The sequence below is a fragment of the Podarcis muralis genome, chromosome 18, assembly GCF_964188315.1.
Source record: "Podarcis muralis chromosome 18, rPodMur119.hap1.1, whole genome shotgun sequence".
Classification (NCBI taxonomy): Eukaryota; Metazoa; Chordata; class Lepidosauria; order Squamata; family Lacertidae; genus Podarcis; species Podarcis muralis.
Window position 1 is genome coordinate 7553289 of NC_135672.1, and position 12208 is coordinate 7565496.

At 47.9% G+C, this 12208-nt stretch overlaps 1 protein-coding gene across 1 annotated transcript in view; it reads right to left on the reverse strand.

Moving 5' to 3' along the window:
• Positions 1–6498, reverse strand: part of ZBTB7A (zinc finger and BTB domain containing 7A) — a 56553-nt gene extending 50055 nt beyond the window's left edge. Inside the window, exon 1 of the mRNA XM_028713456.2 lies at positions 6238–6498. The gene's annotated coding sequence lies outside the window, so the exon portion shown is untranslated. The remainder of the gene's footprint in view (positions 1–6237) is intronic.
• Positions 6499–12208: the final 5710 nt, after the last annotated feature.

The following is a 12208-nucleotide window of genomic DNA, read 5'->3' on the forward strand; positions in this document are numbered from 1 at the left end:
GTACGTAACCAGAGGTACCACTGTACTGATTTGGATTAAAGGTGACCGCCAGTTAGGGTGCGGACGCTCTTCAAGGGCGACCCACATGGTTCAAGGAGACCAGCCTGTTGACTGTGTAGGACTCAGTAGGGAAGAGGATGGAGACAATGCTTGAATTCTGGCTCCCTGTCTTCCTCGCCAACAGATGCCGCTGGGATGCTCGCACAAACACACCTGCTTTAATTCACACTTATAGATTTATATCCCACCTTTTCTGCAAGAAGCTCAAGGTGGAATACTCACTTTGCCGCCTCTCCGGAAGTTGGGCCGAGAGATATCGCTACTGACCCACGGCCACCAAGAGGGCCTTTGAACCCAGAGACCAGTCGGACGCTCTAATCGCCGCATCACGCCATAACAAGGGTATATGCATCGCCGAAGAATGGATGCTTTTGAATTCTGGTGCTGGAGGAGACTCTTGAGAGTCCCATGGACTGCAAGAAGATCCAACCTCTCCATTCTGAAGGAAATCAGCCCTGAGTGCTCACTGGAAGGACAGATCCTGAAGCTGAGGCTCCAGTACTTTGGCCACCTCATGAGAAGACTCCCTGGAGAAGACCCTGATGCTGGGAAAGATGGAGGGCACAAGGAGAAGGGGATGGCAGAGGACGAGATGGTGGGGCAGTGTTCGCGAAGCTACCAGCATGAGTTTGACCAAACTGCGGGAGGCAGAGGAAGACAGGAGTGCCTGGCGTGCTCTGGTCCAGGGGGTCACGAAGAGTTGGACACGACTAAACCACTAAACAACAAAATTGGACACTTGCGACCAAGTGAAAATGCCTGAATTCTGCTCCAACTGGAAACGCATGGCGGGGATCGTTGGATCTTGACTGTTTTCGCACACTAATGCCACATCCTCTCAGAATAGGCCGATATATATGCGGACTGTCTCTGAATCAAGCGACTTTTCTTCTTTCAAGTTCTCAGAAGTTCTTCACCAGGCTCAAGGCTGTCGTCTGAACTAGCTAGACATTTTAAGTGAGAATCAATCACAGTCCATCCGTCACTTGAAAAAATAAAGACTTCACGGCCATCTTTCCCAAAGATGGCAAACTGGACGACTGCAACCTTGGTTTAAGGAGCCTAGCTTCTACATCCTAGCACCTAGCTTCTACATCCGAGTCTTCTAACCCTGAGTCTTCTAACCCTGAGTCACTGCCCTCCGCTCAAGCCCTGCAAGCTGCCATCAAAACTGCCATGTGGGAAGATTTCCAATCTTCCGCCAAACAGTCCCCGACACCTACTCAAAAGGGCCAGAGGCCCTCCACATTCCCAGCTAGCAGGAATTCGGGACTTGTGTAGGTGTTGCATCTGACGCTGCAAAAGGGAGCCAGGGAGAATCTAGGCCGGCTTTGGAAATAAAAGTGACCAGGGATATACCATATTTTTTGCTCTATAAGACTCACCTTTTCCCTCCTAAAAAGTAAAGGGAAATGTGTGTGCGTCTTATGGAGCGAATGCAGGCTGCGCAGCTATCCCAGAAGCCAGAACAGCAAGAGGGATTGCTGCTTTTGCTGCGCAGCGATCCCTCTTGCTGTTCTGGCTTCTGAGATTCAGAATATTTTTCTTCTTGTTTTCCACCTCCAAAAACTAGGTGCGTCTTATGGTCTGGTGCGTCTTATAGAGCGAAAAATACAGTACTTTCTAACGCCGTTAGAAAGAACCAGCTACTTTCCCAGTTTACGGATCTCCCCTGCTAACAGAAGACTCTTTCTCCATCGCAAAGGAACGGTGCGTGGCTATTTGCAAGTCCCCCCCAAAAACCAAGGCTTGCGGTCTGCGTCTTCCGTCTCATCAGCCACCCTAGGCTAAGCCTTTGGGGCTACTGCAGTCCGCTACGCCAGCCAGCCCCACGCTTTCCTCAGCAAGCGAGGGTGAGGAGCTTGTCGGGAGCTCATCAACGCCAGGGACGATGGGCGAGACAGTCCAGCACATTTTAGACGGCACGTTGTCCACTTCTACCTTAATGCACGTTTCTCGAAGAAAGAGAGACCAAAAACGCCCAGTGCACATTTCTAAAATAAAAACCAAAAGCAAAGTCCATGGCTAGGGAAGTCTTCCCAAACATCAGGTCCAGGCTGCTTCTTACAGCTTGATCAACCTGCTTCCTTGGACGCCTTATAACCACAGACTGAATCCCCGGGAGAAAGAGGTGGAGGTCAGAAGGCCTGGAGAGGCGCTTTCCGTCAGCGCAGACAAAACTGAGCAGGGTGAACTCAGTGCAAGGCTCTTTTTCATGCATCTCTTTCGAAGACAGGCCCCTATGGAAAATGGTTTAGGGCAGGGATCTCACTTTTGCTTCTAGGGAAGATTTCTAGGTAAGAGAGCCTTTGAAGCCCTGGAGAGTGACAATAGACACATTACCAACGGTCTAACTGTGCATAATGCAATCTCTTGTGTTCTTTTCTGCACCTCTCAAGTACCATTTTCCCACCTCATAATGATAAACATGGGACGCGGGTGGCGCTGTGGGTTAAACCACAGAGCCTAGGACTTGCCGATGGGAAGGTCGGCGGTTCGAATCCCCACAATGACGGGGTGAGCTCACGTTGCTCGGTCCCTGCTCCTGCCAACCTAGCAGTTTGAAAGCACGTCACAGTGCAAGTAGATAAATAGGTACTGCTCTGGCGGTAAGGTAAACAGTGTTTGCGTGCGCTGCTCTGGTTCTCCAGAAGCGGCTTAGTCCTGCTGGCCACATGACCCGGAAGCTGTACGCCGGCTCCCTCTGCCAGTAAAGTGAGATGAGGGCCGCAACCCCAGAGTTGGCCACAACTGGACCAAATGGTCAGGGGTCCCTTTACCTTTACCTAATGATAAACATTGCTCTGGAGGCATTAAAATCCCTCCCCTCTTCTCATTCATCCTTACGAACAACCCTTTTCGGCCGGCCAGCAATATTCACCTCAAGTGAATATCGTGAAGAGAGCCGAGAGCCAATGGGTGACCTTGGAGTCAGTCGCCATCTCTTAGCCTGACCTACCTCACAGGGTCATTGTGAGGATGAGATGGGGAGGACGACCATGTCCACCGCCTTGAAACCTTCTGAAGATAAAGGTGGTATATAAATGTAATAATAATAATAGCAATAATAATAATAAGAAAGCAGGTGTGAGTTGAACAACGCCGAAAAATTGATGCTTTTGAATTCTGGTGCTGGAGGAGACTCTTGAGAGTCCCATGGACTGCAAGAAGACCAAACCTCTCCATTCGGAAGGAAATCAGCCCTGAGTGCTCACTGGAAGGACAGATCCTGAAGCTGAGGCTCCAAGACTTTGGCCACCTCATGAGAAGAGAAGACTCCCTGGAAAAGACCCTGATGTTGGGAAAGATGGAGGGCACAAGGAGAAGCGGACGACAGAGGGCGAGATGGTGGGACAGTGTTCTCGAAGCTACAAACATGAGTTTGACCCAACTGCGGGAGGCAGTGGAAGACAGGAGTGCCTGGCGTGCTCTGGTTCAGGGGGTCACGAAGAGTTGGACACGACTAAACGACAACAACAACAACAACGAGTTGAACAAGGGTCTTTCACATCCACCCTCCTATAAAGCACCTTTTAAGCAATCACAGGTTTCTGTACACATCCTTTCAGCTACCTTGACAACAGCCAGTGGCCACACTGGGATCTCTTTGTAGCTTCTGTCCTCCAAGTTCAAACTCAGGACATTGGTGATTCCTCCAAATTTTCATTGAGAGATCTGTAGCCTGCCTCGGTAGGCTAATTTTTAAAAGGAAATTAAAAAAGACCAATACAATAATAACATACCAATGCAAGCAAACATGCTGTTTCCTCACCTGCTGCCCAAACAAATCCCTTTCTTTCAGGGATTCATGTGGCAACCTTACTATGACTTACCAGCCTAATCAATGAAATTGGGATTCGTGTTCCCCTGCGCCACAGAGGAGCACCAAACAGCCTCAACCAGAAACCTGCTATTTAGCGTTTCCAAATTTTCTCAGGTAGCATCTCACTTGTAACATCTGCATGTGCAGCTTTTCATGTGTCTTTTAATGCTTTTATACGACCGTAAAAACCGCCCCACTTATGGGAGAACGGCATATCGGATCATTAAACCGCAGAGTTGGAAGGGACCCCGGGAGGCATCTAGTCCAACCCCTGCAAATGCAGGAATCTTTTGTGGTTGCCCCTGAGATTAAGAGTCTCTTGCTCTACCAACCGAGCCAAATAATAATAATAATGAACCTATTTAATTGATCAAGCCTCCCCCATCAGTAGTTTTGTTGTGGTGGTTCTGGAAACCTTTACAGAGAAATCCCACCATTTAAAATACTTGCATAGGGACAATTTAAAACCCTATAACACAGGACCGCCGTCGCCCCAATGCACTTAAGCAAGTCCATAGGCCAAAAGTAGAAATCCGAACTCGGGGCCGCATTGGCTCGCAAGCTCCGTAGGAGCCAAACCTTCCTGTGGCTGTTGTTGTGTATATGAATATATAGGAGATAGATAGATAGATACATAGATAGATAGATAGATAGATAGATAGATGGATGGAAGGATAGACAGACAGACAGATGATAGATAGATAGATACATAGATAGATAGACGGATAGAAGGATAGACAGACAGACAGATGATAGATAGATAGATAGATGGATAGACAGACAGACAGATAGATAGATAGATAGAAAGAAAGAATGGTAGGTGGTTTGCATGACTTTCTTTAATTTTAAGAAAAGTTATGATGTCTTATTTTGAACAGGTTGCGAGTCCCCTGAAGGCCTTTGAGCAGCAAGCGACTAGCAAGTCTAATAAAATAAATAAATAATAATAATAATAATAATAATAATAATAATAATAATAATATATTAACAAATATGCTACAACTATTTGGAACTATTTTCACGCTCCCACCCCCAGTTTTTGAACCTTAAAATCATTCAAAACCCTGAAACCCATCACCACATTCACCCCTCTAAATATCAGAAGCTCCCCCCAAAAAACCCCAAAATATTTGCCCCCAGTTTCCATACAACAGCAGCCCCCTCCTCAAATCCCCCCTCAGGAGGGGACCAGCGCCTCAGCTGCCCCCTCTGTACCCTTCACAGCCCCCATTGGGGAAGCTGGGGAGGCAGGCGAGCCCCGCCCGGGGCCTTGTACTAGGCCTCAAATCCCCGGCCTTTCCTGGTCGCCGCGCCCGCGGACCCCACCTCTCCCCCCCGGGGGCAGGGCTGGCTCGAGCCCTTAGCCGCTTTCCCTTCCCTTCCCCCTCTTCCCCTCCCTCCCTCGGTCCGCCATTGGCCGCGGCGGCAGCTGGTGGGGAGAGGAAGCGGCCATTGGCCGCCGCGGCCGCCCGTCAGCCAGCCTCACGCGGAAGGCCGAGGCAAGGCCCCGGCGCTGAGCACCTCGGGAGACGTAGTCCCCGCCTCCATTGCACCTGCAGGCCGGAGCGCGGGGGAAAGACTACAATTCCCAGGGAGCCGAGGCACTTGTCCTCCCTGGGGCTTTGCAAAAGCCCCCTCCCTTAAAAAAAACACACACACAGAGATATATCCTGCCTTAAGAGTACAACGTATGCAACGCAGCACAGAATAGGGTCTTTGGCAGGAAGGAGGAGGAGGAAAGGAGGGGGAAAGTTATTTCCAGCTTCCCCTTTGCACTTAATTGCAACCTTCCCCCCCCCCCCACAGAAACCAGCCCCTGCAGTTCCCCAATGCCAAGGGGCAATTAATTGCAAAGGCGGATGTATCACACAGAAAAGGCAAATATTTCCAGATTGCAACGTGCCCTATACAGCTTGCAATGTGCAATTGCACTTGCGCCCCCCCCCCCATGCAAAACAAACACCCCCCCCAGCAGCAGCACCCTTGACTTCAGGCTCTCCTTTCACCTTCAAGGCTGCTTTCCCTTCCTCCCCCCCCCCCCACTTCAAACACCCCCACTCTCAGCTTCCTCCCACCCCACTGAACATCTCTCCCCTGCCCCCAAAAAACCACACACACAAAACAACTCCCCCCCACCCAAAAAAACCCCTCCCCTCCCCCAGCAACCTCCTCTCACTTAAGGCAAAGTTGTTGACCCCCCCCCTTTCCAAGATCCCCTGGGTGAAAGTTGCAAAGGCAAGAAGTGGAAGCAGGAAAAGATGACAGCGGGGAGATCTCTCTTTTTAAGGGGATCAGATCCCTTGGCCAGCACAACCCCCCCCCCCCAAAAAAAGAGAAAGATCCAGAGGTCTTACCTTGTTGGTCCTGAAGGTGTGGGGGGGGCAGGAAGAGGAGGAGGAAAGGGGGGGGGCCGCCTGGAGTTTGTGGAGTCAATTCCTGAGCAGCTTCTGCCCGTCCGGCCTGCCTGCCTCCCTCCTTTTCTCTCTCTTTCCCTCTCCCTCTCTCTCTCCTCTCCTCTCCTCTCTGCTGTTCCTGCCCCTACTGTAACAGTAGATGCAAAGCCCCGTATGATGCCGTGAACTCCCTTCCTGGTTTGCTCTCAGGGTAGGGGAAAAAAAAAAGAGAGAGAGAAGCAGAAAAAGGACAGGGGTCCCTCCCTTTTCTTAAAGGTGCAGCAACTGCGCTGGGGGGGGGGGGGACTTGCTTTCTCTTTGGCAAGCTTTCCCCTTTTTTGCAAACTGGCATGAGGCTTTTTGCAAACTGGCTGGGCGAGTCTTGGTTGCTTTTTGCAAGGGAGACTTTATTATTATTATTATTATTTTTTGCAAAGGAGGAGGAGGAAGGAGAAGGGAGATTGCAACTGGCAAAGGCACAGGGGGGTGGGAGGGTGGAGAAAAAAATAAAAATAAAAGAGAGAGGGAGCATTCAAGGCAACCCCCCCCCCCCCCCAGGCTTGCTTGCTTGCTCGCTTGCTGCCACGTCTCACCCTTGGGCTGGCTTGCATCTTGCCAAGGGCACGCTCCGGCTGCAAGCGGGCAACGGCCCTGTGGTTTTTCGCTATATTTTTATTTTTTTGCAGCCTGCAATTGCTGCCTTCTGCGACCCCACCCAGGCGACGGAGCGACCCTTCTCCTCCCAGCTAAGCCCATGTTATCTAACCCAGCAACGCGGCCAGCCAAGCGTTTGCAAGCCGGGGAGGTGCAAAGGGGACCCTGCAATGCAATGAAATGCAAAGCCAGCCTGGAGAAGACAGGTGCGTTTCCTTATTTAAAAAGGGAGGGGAAAAATAAAATCCTTTTGGAAAGAGTTGGTGGGGAGAGTCGGGGCTTTTTATTTTTTATTTTTATTTTATTGCTTTGCAAATGATGTTGATGATAATGATGCAAGCTTTAGGACCGCACAGCACGCCGGCGATGCAAGCTGCGAGGGAAGCGTTTGCAAAGCATAGGTGCGTTTCCTTATTTAAAAAGGGAGGGGGAAAATAAAACCTTTTTGGAAAGAGTTGGTTGGGGAGAGTCGGGACTTTTTTATTTTTTGCTTTGCGAATGATGTTGATGTTAATGATGCAAGTTTTAGGACCTCACAGCACTCCGGGTCCTCTGCAGAGGGGTTCCCTCCTGTTTGACTAGTGTCCAATTTGATTTTTTTAAAAAATATTTTTTATTTTATTAACATATAAAACACATACAGTGGTACCTCAGGTTAAGTACTTAATTCGTTCCGGAGGTCCGTTCTTAACCTGAAACTGTTCTTAACCTGAAGCACCAGTTTAACTAATGGGGCCTCCTGCTGCTAGGTTGGCAGGAGCAGGGACCGAGCAACGGGAGCTCACCCCGTCGCAGGGATTCGAACCGCTGACCTTCTGATCGGCAAATCCTAGGCTCTGTGGCTTAACCCACAGCGCCACCCGCATCCCACTGTAATATTTATTTAGGTATTAAATTTGCATACCAGCCTGTTCCCGTAGGTCTCAGAGCAGCTCCCAAACTCCTTCAGTTGTTTACTGAAAAGTTCAGGCGACGGGCGCCTGTCTTTATCTCATGAGGAACGCCGTGTGCATACAAAAAGGGGCCACCACGCTGAAGGCCCTGTTCTTTTCAGACCGCGCAGGGGAAACCTGCCCAGACCAAACTTGTTTTCTCCTGCTTCAGAGGATCAGGGCTGAACCGGTGGCTTCAAGTTGCAAGGAAGGAGATTCCGACAGAACATTGGGAAGAACTTCCAGGCGGTAAGAGCTGTTTGACCGCGGGATGGAAGGTGGTGGCCTCTCCTTCCTTGGTTTTTAAGCAGAGGTTCGGCAGCTCTTTGCCCTGGATGCCTGAGCTGAGATTCCTACATTGCAGGGGGTTGAACTAGATGACCCTTAGGGTCCCTTCTCACTGATTCTATGATTCTGCTAAAATCTCGCATGGACTGCGGTGACCTGCTAGGTATACAGTGGTGCCTCGCAAGATGAAATTAATTCGTTCCGCAAGTTTTTTCTTCTTGCGAGTTTTTCGTCTTGCGAAGCACGGTTTCCCATAGGAATGCATTGAAAATCAATCAATGCGTTCCTATGGAGACCGTCCGGGGACAGAGGGGAAGCGCCGCCCCATTCCCCGTTGCCGCCCCTTGGTTCAAAAGGGGTCCGGGTCCCCGGAGATTGCGGGGCTGGCAACGGGGAGAAGCGATCTTCTCCCCGCCGCTCCTTGCTTCAAAAGAGGTCAGGGGACAGCGGGGAAGACACGCTGCACTTCCCCGCTATCCCCGGAGCTTGCGGGGCAAGCTTCGTTTTGAGAAGCAAGCCCATAGGGAAATGCGTCTTGCGAAGCGGCTAAGAAAACAAAAAACTCCTTTGTCTAGCGAGTTTTTCGTCTTCCGAGGCGTTCGTCTTGCGGGGTACCACTGTATCAGGGTTAAGGTGGTCTCTCAAGTATTGCAAATGGGGAGAGCACTGAGGCAGGTACGGAGGCAGCTTTTATTTAAAGCCTCACCACCTTTTAATGGATTTTAAAATAAATTGTGTTTATTTGTTTATGAAACTTATTGGTCACCCAAAGGTCTCCAGTATACGTCGGCAGAAAAAACCAAAGTGCTGCACCAACAAAATAACCCCTCTGCAGCGCCACAAATCCAACTCAATGGTGTAACGTTGGGAAATGTCAATCACTTCTCCTACCTGGGCAGTTATCTTTCCACAAGGGTCGACACTGATGCCGAAATCCAGCATCTCCTGAGCTCTGTGACTGCAGCTTTCTCCCGATTGAAATGCAGAGTGTTTGAGGACCGGGACATCCGCAGAGAAACCTAAATGCTTGTTTATAAAGCTATTGTACTACCAAACTTACTGTATTCTTGTGAAACATGGACCACTTATAAACGCCATCTCCAACTCCTCGAAAGATTCCATCAACGGTGTCTCTGAAAATTTTTACACATCACTTGGGAAGACAGGCGAACTAATGCCAGTGTCCTGGAAGAAGCAAAGATCACCCGTGTCATAGCAATGATTCTTCAACATCAACTTCGTTGGACTGGTCATGTTGTGCGGATGCCTGATTATCGTCTTCCAAAGCAACTCCTCTATTCCAAACTTAAGAATGGAAAGCGTAATGCTAGTTGTCAACAAAAGAGGTTTAAAGTCTGTCTCAAGGCAAATCTAAAAAATGTAGCATAAACAGTAACAACTGGGAAACACTGGCCTGCGAGCGCTCCAGTTGGAGAACAGCCTTTACCAAAGGCGTCATGGGCTTTGAAGACACTTGAACTCAGGACGCAAGAGAGAAACGTGCTAAGATTGGCAAATCCACACCGTGATCAACTCCCACCCGGGAACCAATGTCCCCACTGTGGAAGGACGTGTGGATCCAGAATTGGCCTCCACAGTCACTTATGGACTCACTGTTAAAACCGTGTTTAAGGAAGACAATCTTACTCAGCTATGAGTGATCAAAGATGTCAGCAGAGCACGAGACTCTCAATCTCAGAGTTCAAGCCCCACATTAGGCAAAAGATTCCTGCATTGCAGTGGGTTGGGCTAGATGATCGCCGTGGTCCCTTCCAACTCCATGAATCTGTGGGATGTCATACATAAGTAGCAGTCAAGGAGAACATTCCTTGTTTTCCTAGAGTGGCCATGCAGGGGAATGTTTGGTCCAACCAGTCGAGAACTTCCTGTTTCCTCCTAGCTGGGACATACATCCTTTTGCATGTGACTAGAGGTGGGCGTGACCTTACCTGCCCAGGTAGCAAAATGGACAGGGCATGCAGCCCCCCCTTTTTAAAATGTATTATTTTCAATGCAAAATTGCAACAAAAATTACAAACATTGAATCCAAAATAAAGCAGTACAAACAAGCAAAACAAAACACTAGAAAAAAAAGAAAAACGAACAAAACAAAAACGCACATTTACAAATAAATCTATATAATCATTCTGATCGTTACGTATGTATACACATTTTGACTTCCTTCCTTTGTTCTAAGACCTCGAAATTTTTACTCTTTCTAAATTGTTGTGTCCAGTGTAATTACCTCTTATCTTTATTACTTTTGCACCATTTTTCTCTTTCTTTAACCCTGCAAAGCTTCATTCATTACATACCGATATACATAATGACAAAAGACATCCCCATTGATAAGAAAAAAATAATTCCTATATGCGATGGCTGCTGCTAGGATCTTAGTGGTGAAAAACTGGAAGGGAGATACAGTCCCTACAGTGGCGGATTGGCAAATTAACTTTTGTGAATTTATCGAATTGGCCAAGATGACGGCAGCAATCAGATTACAATCTAATCAAAAACTAAGAAAAGAATGGGAATGGGTAGAGGAGTATATGGCAAAACATTGTTCCAAAATAAACTTATTGATATGCATAGACTGTTGTCTTTGTCCATGGAGTTTTCTTGGCAGGGATACTGGAGTGGCTTGCCAGTTCCTGCTCCAGGTGGATCACGTTTGGTCAAAGCTCTCCACTATGACCTGTCCATCTTGGGTGGCCCTGCACGGCATAGCTCATAGCTTCTCTGAGTTATTCAAGCCCCTTCGCCACGGCAAGGCAGTGATCCATGAAGGAGGAGACTCTTGAGAGTCCCATGGACTGCAAGATCAAACACATCCATTCTTAAGGAAATCAGACCTGAGTGCTCACTGGAAGGACAGATCGTGAAGTTGAGGCTCCAAGACTTTGGCCACCTCATGAGAAGAGAAGACTCCCTGGAAAAGACCCTGATGTTGGGAAAGATGGAGGGCACAAGGAGAAGGGGACGACAGAGGATGAGATGGTTGGACAGTGTTCTCGAAGCTACAAACATGAGCCTGACCAAACTGCGGGAGGCAGTGGAAGACAGGAGTGCCTGGCGTGCTCTGGTCCAGGGGGTCACGAAGAGTCGGACACGACTAAACGACTAAACAACAACATGCATAGACTGATGTTTGCAAAGTTAGGATGATGATAATGATGCTTATTATTAATTATTATTATTATTATTATTATTATTATTATTATTATTATTATCCTGCCCATCTGGCTGGGTTTCCCCAGCCACTCTGGGCAGCTTCCAACAAAATATTAAGATAAATTAGTCCGTCAAACATTAAAAGCTTCCCTAAACAGGGCTGCCTTCAGACGTCTTCTAAAAGTCTGGTAGTTGTTTTTCTCTTTGACATCTGGTGGGAGGGCGTTCCACAGGGCGGGTGCCACTACCGAGAAGGATAAAAGTTGGAAAAGATTTTACGGGTTTTTATATAAATTATATTGCTTTAACATAATATTAAAAGAATATTAAATTAATTAAATAATGCCAAGCACGGGTGGAGGGAAGTCACAGGGTTGTAAAGGGGGGAGGGGTTACAGTGATATATGGACTTATAATTACAGAATGTAAGTAAGAAACGTTAAAAGATGTTCTTTTCTTTTTTTGAATGTAATTGTGTGAGAAACCAATGAAAAATTAACAAAATTCAAAAAACAAACAACCATGGTTAGAAGGGACCCCGAGGGCAATAATAATAATAATAATAATAATAATAATAATAATTTTATTTATACTCCACCCTTCCCGGTTCAAAAACCGGGCTCAGGGCGGCTAACAACAAATTTAAAACACTGTAAAACACTTAATTATAAAAGCAGCATAAAATACAGTATAAAAACATGAATAACAATAACATTCAAAAATCAATTAGATAATCCCCAGGGCTAGCTGGCTGAATTGGTCCTACTTGGGCCAGCGAGGAGGCCAGGGGAGAGTGAGCTGTGGGGTCTCAGAGTGGGTGATCTTCATAAAAGGGGAGGGAAGAGAAGGGAAATAAAAGATCAGGCTGAATTCAAATTAAAGGCCAG